The 12719-nt window shown below is 45.8% G+C and overlaps 1 long non-coding RNA gene across 3 annotated transcripts; it reads left to right on the top strand.

The window, feature by feature from the left end:
- The first annotated feature begins 2489 nt into the window (after nucleotides 1-2489).
- LOC142712965 (uncharacterized) lies at nucleotides 2490-10224 on the top strand. 3 transcript variants are annotated; one of them, XR_012870138.1, is made up of 4 exons: nucleotides 2490-2855; nucleotides 5737-6199; nucleotides 7266-7360; nucleotides 9727-10224. It is a non-coding gene; the product is annotated as an uncharacterized LOC142712965 (long non-coding RNA). The 3 variants fall into 3 exon arrangements; XR_012870139.1 differs by lacking the exon at nucleotides 2490-2855 and having other exon boundaries at nucleotides 4992-5857; nucleotides 5997-6199; XR_012870137.1 differs by lacking the exon at nucleotides 2490-2855 and having other exon boundaries at nucleotides 4985-6199.
- The last annotated feature ends 2495 nt before the right edge of the window (nucleotides 10225-12719 follow it).

The following is a 12719-nucleotide window of genomic DNA, read 5'->3' as shown; positions in this document are numbered from 1 at the left end:
ATAATGGATGAGTGTAATATAAAGAGTGCAGGTAGGTATATAATGGATGAGTGTAATATAGTGAGTGCAGGTAGGTATATAATGGATGAGTGTAATATAATGAGTGCAGGTAGGTATATAATATATGAGTGTAATATAATGAGTGCAGGTAGGTATATAATGGATGAGTGTAATATAATGAGTGCAGGTAGGTATATAATGGATGAGTGTAATATAGTGAGTGCAGGTAGGTATATAATGGATGAGTGTAATATAATGAGTGCAGGTAGGTATATAATGGATGAGTGTAATATAATGAGTGCAGGTAGGTATATAATGTATGAGTGTAATATAATGAGTGCAGGTAGGTATATAATGTATGAGTGTAATGTAGTGAGTGCAGGTAGGTATATAATGGATGAGTGTAATATAATGAGTGCAGGTAGGTATATAATGGATGAGTGTAATATAATGAGTGCAGGTAGGTAGGTATGTCAGTAATACACTGCAGAATTAAGGCGGGATTCACACGACAGGGTTTCCCGGCCGGGTGCCGGCCGTACATAAATCGGCCGGCACCCGGCTGCATTAGGAATAATAGACCCCTAATGGGGCTATTCACACGACCGATTTTTTGACGGGCCAGGAAAACCGGCCGTCAAAAAATGGGACATGCCCTATATTCGGCCGGGTACCCGGCCGCCCGGCTCCCATAGAAGTCTATGGGGCCGGGTAATACACGGCCATCACCGGAATGTGTCCCGAGTGATGGCCGGGTCAACCGTCACTCGCGCACTCTCTCCTCCTCACAGTGCAGAGTGCATGTGAGGAGGAGGAGTTGATGCCATTCGGACGAATGGCTACGCTGGTGATACTGTGTGGCAGGGTCGGGGTGTACAGCAGGTGGAAGGGAGCGCTGCGCTGGCTCCCTTCCCCTGCTTGTTACGGTTCCCGACCGCTGGCTGTGTTTTTACGGCCAGCGGTCAGGGACGGGTCCTTAAAACCTGAGCCATAGACTTTCTACGGCTCGGATTTTAACTTGCTGCCCGCGCGATCAGACAGCTGAATGTCGGGTCTCCGGCTGTCAGTGACTGCCGGGGACTCTGAGGAGAGGATAGAAGCAGCTTTCACTGCTTCTGTCTTCTACGATGTCTTTTTACACAACGCTCAATGAACGCTGTGTATAGAAATAGAGACAGCAGCGGTGCTGTCTCTATTCCTCCCGGTGATCATGTGACTGGTCACATGATCACCGGGTGCCGTTAGTGACAGACTGTTGCTGGGTCTTACTAGACCTAGCACAATCCTATTAGTGACAATCGTCACTGTGAGAGGGCTGATTTCCCCTGTAACTGGGGCTGCTGTGCAGCTCCAGTTACAGGGAAAAACATGGTGTAAAAGAAAGAAAAAAAATATTAAAAGTTCCAAAAAGGTCTTTTTTGACCATTGAGGGACAGAACATAATAATAAAAAAATAAGTAAAGTGTAAAAAATTAATCCGATTAAAAAACAGTCAGGGAAAAAACCGGATGCAAATCGGGTCCAAATCGGACGGTAAAAACAGCAACACGGCCCGGAACGGAATCGGAACGGATGCAAACCGGCCGGGAAAATCGGCCAAAAACGGCCGATTTTCCCGGCCGACACTTGGACCCTGTCGTGTGAATGAGGCCTAAGGCGGGATTCACACGACCGGGTCGCGCCCGAGCCCGAGTGCCGGCCGGTAAAATCGGCCATTCTGCCCGGCCGGTTTGCATAAAGTTTTGCATCCGGGCCGGGCAGATCTGGACAGTGACATCAGCGGCAACTCCTGAAGGGGAATCCCCATGTGTTCGGGGATTCCGCTTCAGGAGTTTCCCCTGATGTCACTGCCCAGATATGGACAGAGACATCAAGCGCTCTGTCCAGGAGCGGAATCCCCGAAAACACGGGGATTCCGCTCCTTCAAGGAGCTAAAGTGCGGCTAGCACATAGCAGAGCGGGGAGATACCTCCCTGCTCTGCGATAGTGGCGTCGCTGCAGTAGTAGCAGCCGCAGCAGCTGCTAGCGGCGCCATCGAAGGTGTCGCCGGGCCAGGGTGCTTTTAAAACAAGCAGGGGAAGGGAGCCAGCGCAGCGCTCCCTTCCACCTGCTGTACACCCCGGCCCTGCAACACAGTGTACAGCAATGCCATTCGTCAGAATGGCATCAACTCCTCCTCCTCACATGCACTCTGCGCTGTGAGGAGGAGGAGATAGAGCGCAAGCGCCGGAAAACCCGGCCATCACTCGGGACACATCCCGGTGATGGCCGGGTATTACCCGGCCCCATAGACTTCTATGGGAGCCGGGCGGCCGAGTACCCGGCCGAAGATAGAGCATGTCCTATTTTTTGACGGCCGGTTTCCCCGGCCGTCAAAAAATCGGTCGTGTGAATAGCCCCATTAGGGGTCTATTATTCCTAATGCAGCCGGGTGCCGGCCGATTTATGAACGGCCGGCACCCGGCCGGGAAATACTGTCGTGGGAATGAGGCCTAACGCAGCATGTGATTACGATTTTTATAAATATTATTCACTTGTATTAAATAGATTTCTACTACATGTAAACATAAAGGTTTTCTATATTTTCTTTGCTATCTTTTCTCTACCCCACATGGCCACTCTATGGTGATGCAGGTGGGGGCGCTATTTCACTGTTTACCTCCGGCAGCAGAAGGGCGAGGGGCAGCCCTGCCACACAACAACAATCCTGGTTCCGCAGTAGAATTTTCTGTTTTTTTGGTGTAAACTTTTTGCATAGATTTTCATTGTAGGATCTGTACAAAGTGGAGCTGCCAGGAGATCGGAGACTTGATGAGATGGACGCATGCAGCTCCCGTCAGGAACATACTGGTTAGGTGAGTAGTCCCACCTCATAATATCCATGAAATATGGAAATAAATAGGTTTTGGACAAATATCAAACTATCACTGCCAGGCAAAAAACTTTAAAACAGAATTTTTAATAAATATTAACTGTAAAAAAAATAATCAAATACCAATTAAATTTTACTACAAAACACATAGCACCTCGATCAGTGGTACAAGCATCTTTGGGGTACTCCAGCGGGTAGAGTTCATAGAACAGGGTATAATACTAGTAATACCAGTTCAGTATCAGGGCATAATAAATGAGTAGTCCCACCTCCCCTTTCTCATCCATATTAGGCTCTGTTCACATCTGCGTTGGGGTCCCGTTCTGACGTTCCGTCTGAGGTTTCCGTTAGAACGGGACCCTGAGCAGACACCGACGAAAACCAGGGGTTTCCGTTTCCATCACCATTGATTTCAATGGTGACGGAGCCGGTGCCCGTGGTTTCCGTTTGTCTCTTTTGTGCTCCGGACCCTTCGTTTTGCCGGAAGCAATAGCTTAGTCGACTACTGAAATCAATGGTGATGGAAACGGAAACCCCTGGTTTCCGTCGGTGTCAGTTTGTGTCTGCTCAGGGTCCTGTTCTGACGGAAACCTCTGACGGGAACGTCAGAACGGGACCCCAATGCAGATGTGAACAGAGCCTTAGGGCATGACCAGACGTGGCGGAATTGCTCTGCAATTCCGCTGCGGATAGTCCGCAGCGGAAATCCGCAGCATACACGTTTCTCCATTGCTTTCCACAGCTTTTTAGTTGGGTTCGTTTACACGTTGCGGACAATTCTGCGGAGCATAGGCTGTGGTGAGGAATTTGGTGTCCGCAGCATACACTGGCTGTTGTGGACGTGTAGCGGACTTGTTGCGGACTCATTGCAGAATTTCTCCATTGACTTCAATGGAGAGTGAAAATTCCGCAATGAAGTCCGCAGATGTTATGTGTGCTGCGGAGCGTACTGGTTTTACTAACATGATAGTTCTTCATTCTGGCTAAACCTATGTATCTCTAGATCTACAGCCAGACTGAGGAAGTCAATGGGGCTCCCGTAATTACGGGTGATTACGTGTGTGCACCCGTAATTACAGGAGCGTTAATAGGCGATGTCAGTAAATAGTCACTGTCCAGGGTGCTGAAAGAGTTAAACGATTGGCAGTAACTGTTTCAGCACCCTGGACAGTGACATCCGATCACAATATACATCAGCCTGTAAAAAAAATAGAAGTTCATACTTACCCATAACTCCCTGCTTCTTCCTCCAGTCCAGCCTCCCGGGATTACGTTTCAGTCCAAGTGACGGCTGCAGCCAATCACAGGCCAATCACAGGCTGCAGCGGTCACATGAACTGCCGCGTCATACAGGGAGGTCGGGCTGGATGTCGAAAGAGGGACGCGTCACCAAGGCAACGGCCGGGTAAGTATGAATTTATTTTTCTTTTACTAGGGAAAGGGCTGTCCCTTCTCTCTATCCTGCACTGATAGAGAGAAGGGAAGCCCTTTCCCCCTCAATACGCAACGGCCAGTCCGCATCAATTTAATGCCCATTTTAGGCAAAGCCGCGACAGAATCTGCAACGCAGATTATGTGCGGCATTGATGCGGACAGTGTATGCAGAACTCCGCCACGTCTGGTCATGCCCTTAGACTGTCACACAGAAACCTCTGCATGTTCTTTATATCCACAATTTCTAGTTATAATCCCTCCTCATCGGGCTGCAGCGGCCAAACCGCAGGAGAAGTGGGGGGTGTGAACATAATCTTAGGCAGCCTTGGCTGGAATTACAGCTGTGATTGGATAGAGTAGGTCACATGTGGACACGAAGTCCCTGTTTACACACCAAGTTTTTTGCAGGTGGAAAAATCTGCCTCAAAATTCCTTCTGCCGCTTTTTTTACGCATTTTTCGACCACGGCCATTGAGCACCGCAGGCAAAAATGCTGCGAAAACCATTTTCTTTGCCTCCCATTGATGGCAATGGGAGGTCAGAGACGGAAACGCTTGAAGAAAGGGCTTGACGCTGCTTTTTCCTGTGAGTGTTTTTTTCTCGTGGGAAAAACGCCTCTGCATCCCATTGAAATCGATAAGATTAGTTTTCGGACGTTTTTTGGTGCGGTTTTCGATGCGTTTTCCACTTAAAAAAACGCTCCAAAAAAACTCTGTGTGAACTAGGCCTAAGTTTATGCAGTTTTCTAGAACCCTATTCACATTCATACTTTATGTGTCAATTTGACCATGGAAATCTGCAATAAATATGTAACATGTGAACATAGACTTAGGGGCTACACGTGATGTTTCAGGCTACATTTACACACTGCAACCAGGTTACATCACACTTGTCTTCTCTCCCAGATTGTCCTGGAGACTTCCAAACTAGGGAAGATCTTACATGATGTAGCTGCATAAAGGAAGGCACTCTGCTGGGACTATTTGTGAGGGAGAACTCTGCTTGTAGTGGTTATTGGGGGCAGTCTGCTGGCACTAATTATTGGAGGCACTTTGCTGGCAATATGGTTTATTGAGGGGTCTCTGCTGGTAGTGTTGTTTATGAGGGGGCAGTATACTGGCACTGTTTAAGGGACAATACTCTGCTGGCACTGTATGGGGGCACTCTGCTTAGTCTAATGATGGGGTCGCTCGCTGATAACTGAGGCTTCTTAGCTGTCCTTATCGGTGGGGTTTACATAGGAAAGAAATTCTCAAACCACATCTCAAATCTCCCTGTAGTTGATTCTAAAAACAGACAAGTATGGCTCAGAAAAACGGCTGCAAACAAATAACCATTGATGTGAATGGAAATGAACAAAATCTTTTTTGCTTTCTGCGATTATTATTTACATGTTTTATAAGACATGTTACATCTCGTGTTATACACAGCAGGAGGCAACAGCACACGTCTTATCACACAGGAAGAGGAAATACATCAGAAAGGGAAACGGGAAGAGGAAGAGCAGCCATGTCATACAGGAAATACAGGGAAGTGACATCATCACAGGAGGTAACGTATATCCTGTGTGCGGGGACCCCAGAAATATGATGAGACTGACGTATCAGGGCTGATACATAGTAATGTTATGTTAATGTTATGTTATTATATATCATTACGTGTGTGTTTAGGCTGTGCTTATATATGTTAGTAGGTCGGACCAGAAGGATCGCGTGTTCTGTATACAAGCTCCAGATAAGAAGAACATGGATCAGCACATCAACACCAGCGCTCCTGGGACTGCGCTCCAACCACACAGCATTTCATCCGGAGGATCGACTGTTCCGTAGTCCAAAACGTCACTTCTCGGGTTCTATTCCTACAATGGAGGAAAAAGTCAATTACATATTTTCAGTAATTATTGTTACAATATCTCCATTAAGGAAATCTCATGTATGGAATATTTTTTTGTATCACCTTAACTTCTGGTTACACCTGAAATGCCCTATAAGGGTATTTAGATATCATAGAGGGGGGTATCACGCTGGAGACCCTCTCTATGACCCAAATGGAAGCTCTGCGCCACCTCTGTCCAGAGGCTGTGTGTGGTATTGCAGCTTTTCTGTATTGAAATGTATAGGGCTAAGCTGTCCACACACCGCACATCACCTGTGGACAGGTGTGGCTCTGTTTTTGGAAGACAGCAGCTCTATTTTTCTAATTATGTACAACCCCTTTAATTACATAATCTCTTTAGAGGGTTTTCTCCATCTCAGACGTTTATGTGATATCCACCTATGCGCATGCACGCAGCTCTCTCCGTTCTGTACTATGGGAGTTACGCAAATAGTTCAACAGCGCTCAGCTGTTTCCGAAACTTCCATAGAACAGAATAGAGAGAGGGACGTGCGAGGCCTTTCCGAAGTCATTCTCCACCTGGAATCAGCAGCCATTAGACTGAACAGGGATGTGGGAACAAAGCAGGACAGGGTCAGGGAGAGACCTCCGTTTTCCACATAGGTGTGAGTCCCAGAGAAATAGTAAGATGGGAGTACCCCTTTAAATAAAACTTCTTAGTGATGATCCATTTTCTTAAGGTGTTTAATTAAACTATGGACAGTGAGGTCGAAGAACCGGCACCCAAAATATCTATACTGGAGTGACATGCCTGTTACTAACGCTGTATACAAGCTCCCCCCGTATAACAGACAGGGCCCTCACTGAGACTTTGTAGGGGCTCCTAGAGACAAATATATATTGATGTACAGACATTTTCCCCTCCGTTATTGTGCAGCACGACCTCCCCACATATAACAGGCAGGACCCTCACTGACCCCCTGGACAGACACATAGGCCTGAATATATTTATATCTTTATATTTTCCATTATTCACCTGCAGGAAATGTTATTTTTAGAAATGGGGAGAAATACTTGGAATTGTGTTTTTTTAGTTTCTGATGTTATTTTTGTTACTTCTCAGGTATAAGGAGAAAAGTAACCGGCACATACAAGATGAGACGTGGATGAAGATGTGCGGAGGACTGTACCCCACCGGGAAAGAGCGGGCTGTCACTGGTATTACCATGGGGCAGATTTACTAAGGCCTCATGCACACGACCGTAGTGAGGTGCATTGACCGTGACTTGCGGCTCGTACGTCCGCGGAGTGTCACCCGCGGCCGCCCTCAAATCGCGGGCCGTGCATATGACCGCGTGCATTATTTTCTATGAGCCTGTACCGCAAAACACGACCGTAATAAGACATGTCCGTTGTTTTTGCGGTCCCGGTTCCTGGGCAATGCACGGACCGTGGAAACCATGGTCGTGTGCATGGGCCCATTGAAATGAATGGGGCCGCAATTCACCTGCAGGTGAATTGCGGGTGAATTGCGGCTGCAAAAATACGTTCGTGTGCATGGGGCCTAAAACTATCTGAGTTTTACACAGTGTAAACTGATACAAGGAAGTCAGAAACTGCGCCAAATTTATCACAGTGGTGCACGATGTATGATAGATTTTACTAGACATGTTAGACACTTTACTCTTCCTTATACCACCTCTTGGTTGGCTTAGTTTAAGACACGCCCCTTTATTCTAGGCCACGCCCCTTGTAAAGCACGCCGCAAAATGTGTCTAAAACAATTAATAAATATGGCGCACAACATGTACGCCATAATTCTGGCTCAATTTGAATAGTAAATCTGCCCTACTATAAATGTAATATAAATTTGGGGTTAGTATTCAGGGCATATTCCCTATTTAAAGAATTGGTAAGAGTCGGGAATCCTTCAGCTTAGTCCATTCTCTCTACTATCAGTCAGTACAGGGAGTAGTAGTACATATAAAACATTACATTGTCACCATGTCAGCTTTATTCTGCCTGCACTGACAGCACAAAGTCTTCATGGTGACTGCAGGACTGGAAGTCAAGGACCACCTCTATGATGTCCGCGGGACCTAATAGGGATATGGCTCTTTTTCCATTTATTTGTTGTTGTACTGTAATGAGAATATTATTTACATGCAGTATTTATTGCTAGGGGTATTTTTTTTTCTGAAAATTCTATAAAGAGCAAGTGGTGTAGGATTGGTTCAGACTGGTGACATCAAGACACAAATGTGACCTCAAGAATTCGTCAATGAGCTGATAATCCCGGTGCCAATTCTGGCTGCAAGTAATATATAAAGGGGCACACCTACCTCAAGTACTGGCACAGTATAAGGTCATCAGGGTGACTGCAGGACTGGAATTAACGCTCTTTTATGAAAAGTGTGTTTTGCAATGTTCAGCACATGGCAGCTTTGTGTATATAGTAGTATATAGACCCTACTGCACTGATTCTTCATACTATACCCTAATATAGCATAGTTGACAATATTTGGAATTTCTTTCTAGGGACACTTTTGGGGCGTACCTTTGACAGAACGTGGTTCATTGGGCATGGCTTGTCATGGGGCAGGGTTAGTGAGAATACGCTTTGTGTACCAGATATTCCCTGTATTCTGTCCTCACTATAAAAACCTTGCAGTAGGGACAGTATAGAGGGAGGGTATCGCCTGCAGAAGTGATCTAAGTAAGTATGGCACGTGACCACTGTGGCCAGTGATTGACTAGTTCGATCATGTGTCGATACGGGACATCACTGGTCCAGCCTATGTAAACAGGCCGGCAGGGGATTGTGAACCGCCGGCACTGGAGCCGCAGAGAATTAGAAGGTGGGTATTTGCTAAATGGTGCAATTTTCAGTTTGAATTACAATTTTTATAAAGCCTGGAAAACCCCATTAATACCAAACCCTAAAATGTATTTAGACCCCGGACAAATCCCCTTTATGTACTTCCCGCTCCTTCAGCAGCTCTGGGTCCCATTCGGCTCCGGACCCCACCTCTGCTGGCTGAGCCAGGAGCTGTTAGTGATATTGGCCTTTACATATTGGAGTAATCCAAAAGATAAAAGCCAATTTTTTTTATAAAATCCTGCGATGTAGTTTGGGTGGGCACTGCGCCTTTGATTGCATGACAAATTTTTCTTGGAGTTCCCCTTTAAAAATTGGTAAGCGGCGGGTAACACAAATACTTCACACGTGGACGGTAAAGTAAAACCCATTTTATTTTGACTGTATTTCTGGACCGGACTGGTCCGGGACTAAACTTGACTGGTCCCTTCGTCAGGTTAAGATCAGATAAAGGGACAAGTCGTGCCAGAAACGCGTATTTAAATAAAATTCTACCATCGCTTGGCGCCCTATCTGTCCCCGTTTTGAAACCTTTGTGTTAACCGCATCTTAAAGTTGAGCAGATTTACTTGAATTTATTTCTCTTAGTTGAACATAGAACGCACTATCTACCTACCTGGCAGACAAAGGGTCTTGGTGTGGGTCACGGGGAATATCTTCAAGAGAGCAACTCTTCACTAGGACATTTTATTTATTCTTGTTTCAGAACTGAAGGGAATGTACCGTACAACATCAGCAGGAGGAAGCCCTGGTGTCGAGAACGTCAGCCATGGAAAGGGATGTGCCAGATCAAGGTCTCTACGCTAAAGAGGCAGCAGATATGAACCACTAATGTCCATCTAAGAATGCCGGAACGTCATCCGTCCACACCTCCTCCTTCCCATCCCCCACTGTCCAGAAGGGGTTTTTAAGATCCATCCAATTAAAAGACAACTGTCCAGAAGTCTTTGAAAATGAAGCCTTGTCCATGATTCGCAGGGCTGCGGTGAAGTACAATGGTTTTGGGTGTTTAATGGCAAGTCTCTTCAGATGCCCGGCAATGGACTTCCTCCCCTCGTCCTGTTTGGTAGGGTCTCTGCACTCCCTTTCCTGTAGAACAGCTGCCTCTACAGATTCCCAAGGCCATCCATATTTTTTTCCTGTCTGGCTGATAGCAACACATGTCAATAAAAACATACCTCAATGTAATTATTGTATTTCTAATAAAAATGGATAGACAAATACATAAAAATAATTTGTTTTAATTCCAAAGAACTATCATGAAATCTATATTATACCTGTGTAATCAATTGTGGACATGGTCACTGATTCATTGAAGAATGAGTAGGCTGGGTAACCCGTGGAGTAACATCTAAACAAGAAAGACATCTTCCTGCTACAAAAACAGGTCATAATCAGGACGAACGTACACCACCATACAACAAAGTCCAGCAAAGAAATCCCCCTGCCTGAGACATACTGTACTCCGTGTCAGAAGAACAAGAAGCTACAAAAAGAGAGACAACTGCATCCAGTCGATGTTCTTATCAACCAAGAGGTTCACAAGGTGAGAAGACTAATTTACATTTTTTTTCAAGGTATTACTCTAGGGAGCGCTCCTGTTAACATCTTTTTCTCACACTGTATTTTCCTAAGGTACTGTATACATTTCACTCATTAATGCCAACCTAGCCAAGTGAGCACACAACAAAGTAAGCCTGCACACCCAAATAGAGTACCAACCATCTACACATCATGCCAATAAAGGAGTTTTGCCTTTGCACAGCGCTCCAAGGGGAGCACAATACAACTTCAATACTGCAAATACCTAACCTGAACGTCACATCTGCACCTTCCTCTTCTCTTTTGAAGATGTTAGGGTATAGAGTAGTAGGGGAATTGACCAGACATGATGTGCTGCCTCGTGGACTGTCCTATATTTCCAGAGCGAAGGAAAGATAGGTGGTCTGGCCAGTTGTAGACTTCATCCCTAACATCTGACACAGACCAAAATAAGTATTCGGCACTCAAAGCTTAAGTTTTAAGAAATCTCAAGTGCGCCAACTACAGCGGTCAGCCGCCATTCGGAACGAAGCACCAACTACTGGATGTACCAGCAACCAGAACGGCACAGTGCCTGATGAAGGTCATGTAATGACCGAAGCGTCGCACTAAGCCTCTACAACCACTTGAAAAAAATTAAGATTTCTTCTTTAAATTTCAGCTTTGTGTGCCAAATACTTATTTTGACTACGATTGGGTTGGGACCCTATTCGTGCACCTACATCGTCCAGTGCGTTCTGAACCACTACTTATCTGGCACAGACCATCCTGGAGCTGAATGTCTCTGAGGCTGCTCTTTCAAAGTTGCTAATGTAGCTCATCTGGGCTCCATAGACCCAACCTTTATATATGACTCCTAGAGAAATGGGTTAGTGAAAGAAAAAGGTAAAATTCAGATCCTGGAGGCCATTGAGTATGTCAACCTTTGGACCTTGATTGGCACCTACGCCATATTTTCAGAGTAATCCATCAGATGTCTCAAGAAGAACATTTTATGAGGAAAGGACAATGTTGATGAGATTGCAGGTCCTCCTGTTTCTAACTCAGATAATTATTACCCAGCATCCAGGTAAATAGTGCATACAAAGTCCAGAAATATAACCAGATGACTGTCCAGATAAACATTGGATACAGCGCCCAGAAATGGTGCATTGTGCCCCGATAAATATTTCCTTAAAAGGATTGTCCGAGAAATTAAACTAGTTGCATGGAATGTTTTGAAATGAAAAAACAGCCATTACTCTCCTGTTAAATCCCCTGCGCCCATGATCTGGTGGTCAACCCGATGGGTTGATTGAAGAGACTACCCTACGTGGATCGACACCCGCTACAAAATTATCACCCAAAAATTAAAATATGGAATAGGTTACCCCCTTCTATGGCAGATCGAATAGCCGTAATTAAAATGATAGTATTACCCCAGTTGTTGTATCCACTGATTAACAGTCCCATGTGGATAGGAGAAAAGACGTTTAAATGCATAGAAAGTTTAACCCCTTCCCGACATTTGACGTAAGTATACGACATGGAAAGGTAGTGCTTCCTGCAAAATGTCATATACTTACGCCAAATCAAAGGGGAGAGAATAGACATGGACCGCACATCCACTGTATACATGATCAATTGCAGCCGCCACGCGGTGGTGCAACCGATAGAGTAGGGACCCACTTTTAGAGGTCGCCGTGAAGTGGCAAGTGGGCTTGCATACAATTTGATCAAAATGTTACAAAGAACCTCTCGTTCATATTTAAATATTTTGCCTAGCCGCAATTGATCATAGTATACAGTGGATGTGCGGTCCATGTCTATTCTCTCCCCTTTGATACTTACGCCAAATGTTTGGCACCGGCTCAGAAGCTGAGTCGGTGCCATCATCGCCGGATCTCAGCTGTATCTGACAGCTGACATCCGGCTGTAATGGCGGGGGACCAAAATTAGCTTCGATCCCCGCCATTAACCGCTTCAATGCAGCATTCAAACGTGATCGCTACATTTAAGCTGTTTGCAGCTCATCGGAACCACAGCAATTAAATTTCCGGGGTTCCGGTGGCTGCAATAGCAACCGGAGGCCTAATACTGGCCTCCCAGTCTGCCTAGCACGGAAGCCGCTCAAGATCCGGCCGGCGGCGGAGCCTGATCGGCTTCCGTAGCCGCCGA

This window comes from Rhinoderma darwinii, unplaced genomic scaffold, assembly GCF_050947455.1.
Source record: "Rhinoderma darwinii isolate aRhiDar2 unplaced genomic scaffold, aRhiDar2.hap1 Scaffold_433, whole genome shotgun sequence".
NCBI lineage: Eukaryota > Metazoa > Chordata > Amphibia > Anura > Rhinodermatidae > Rhinoderma > Rhinoderma darwinii.
This window is presented reverse-complemented; position numbering and strand designations above follow the sequence as displayed.